The sequence below is a fragment of the Galeopterus variegatus genome, unplaced genomic scaffold (assembly GCF_000696425.1).
Source record: "Galeopterus variegatus unplaced genomic scaffold, G_variegatus-3.0.2 Scaffold3851, whole genome shotgun sequence".
Lineage (NCBI taxonomy): Eukaryota > Metazoa > Chordata > Mammalia > Dermoptera > Cynocephalidae > Galeopterus > Galeopterus variegatus.
In genome coordinates this window covers 150156-152021 of record NW_007729962.1, presented here as the reverse complement: position 1 = coordinate 152021, position 1866 = coordinate 150156, and the positions used below count along the sequence as shown (strand labels likewise).

The 1866-nt window shown below is 45.0% G+C and overlaps 1 non-coding gene across 1 annotated transcript; it reads left to right on the top strand.

Moving 5' to 3' along the window:
• Positions 1 to 241: 241 nt before the first annotated feature.
• Positions 242 to 315, top strand: TRNAR-UCU. The gene has a single exon. It is a non-coding gene; the product is annotated as a tRNA-Arg (tRNA).
• The last annotated feature ends 1551 nt before the right edge of the window (positions 316 to 1866 follow it).

Here is a 1866-nt window from a genome sequence, read left to right as displayed (position 1 = left end):
ATTCCATCAGGGATTCTGGGACTGGAAAATGACCAATGTCACATTCCTCCAATCCTTTGAGGACCCTAGAATACACGGTATTAAGAAAAGCTTTGATGGAGCCGGCTGGTGAATCTCCACTCCAGATTTTCCAGCTGTCCCTGTCCCCCCACCGCTCAGAGAGCAGGATGCTGAGATGGCTCGGTGATGCAGAAGGTATGTGCTTTTTCAGTTCTGGTGCTGATGCTGTGTGTGTGGTGAGGTCTCTGTGGCGCAATGGACGAGCGCGCTGGACTTCTAATCCAGAGGTTCCGGGTTCGAGTCCCGGCAGAGATGGTCACCTGGCAGGTGTCTCTTTTATTTTGAATGCTATCATGCTAGGTTGATAATTATATTTATTTCTCTCTGGAGGCTCTGGGGGAGAGAAAGGAAACCTCTTTCCTTGAAAATCCTGGACTTCTCCTTGTCTCTTTCCTCTCTTCATTTATTTTCTGTTCCTCCCTTACTGATTTTCATTATTTAGTGAAGGCTCAGATGTCTACTGTATCTCTGTGCTCAGCCCAACTGACACAGCCTTTGAATCTTTTGTTTCATAGTGGGATAATTGACACATAGTGACCAAGATGCCAGGTCACAGGTTTTGGGACTACTATGGCTCCCTCCTCTGAGAACACAAAAGGGCAGATTGTTGCATATGCCAATAGGGAAATGTCGAGCTGTCCTCTAAGGTAATATCCACCTTGATGGAATTGTTCCCTTTTGGGTCAGGAGATGGATAGGGTCATGCAGAGGATAATTTCTTGCACTGTCTTTGTCAGCTATATGTTTGCAGTCTTAGGGCTTTTTATGCTAAAGCTTATTACTCCCTTCCTCATGTGTAAGGTGAAATGTAATCATTGCTCTTTGTCTCAGTGGAATAAACCACACAGCAATACACTAATTACCAGCAGCTAGTTGGATGAGCTTGTCCCCAGAAACTCAGCAGTCTTATATGTTCCTTACTGTAAAAAGTTTGTGCCCTTTCCTGTTTGTAGGGCAAGATTTGCGGGTTGTATCTGAATGTTATTTTCATAATTCCTGATTTCCAGCAAGCCATGTTCTTGCTTCCTCTCTCATCCTGCATTCACATCTGCTGTCTTTCCCTGTCTCATCTAATGGGCCACATTTTGCCAGATTGGGAGCTTGGTCAGACTGAGATGTAGCTTGGGTTTCTATTTTGGGCTGGTCTGACTCTCTCCATTGCATATTGTTGTCTCTAGCCTATTAGCAGAGGGAGCTTCCCCGGCCAAGAACTGACCTCCATCTCAGGTGAACCCAGGAAACCTGAGCAAACACCTTTCTCGGGCTGCAGGAGAGAGCTAGCATCTCTCCCACGTGGGGCTCTGGATGGACACCCAGAGGACACAGTGTGCACTTGCACTGTAAGGAAGCTGGGGTAGGGTGAGAGGGGAGAATCCACATAGGAATTCAATCAACCCATGCCAAGGGGTGGGGAATTGATGGGCAGAAAAGACTGCAGGGAAACAGATGTTTTTCCTTCAACATGTGCACGTTTGTAGCAAATTGAAACTCCTGAAATTCTTTTGAAGTACAGTGCCTTAAAGAAACTTAAAATTCTTGCAGTAAGAGCCAACATAGCTTCACCTTTCTGAGTTACCTTGGTGGAAGGCCAATTCAGTTACTAACTATGTCCCACCTGCCCCATGGATATGCCCTTGAGAGAATACAGGTGTGGACCAGAAATTCCTGGGCATCCGTTCCTGGAACCTCTTGTTTATTGTTAGCTCAGATTATCCTAGATATTTTTCCTTTAAGCACTGACTTGAAAAAAAATACTTCCCAGCCTCCCAAACTGTAAGAAATAAATTTTGTTTTTTTATAAATTAA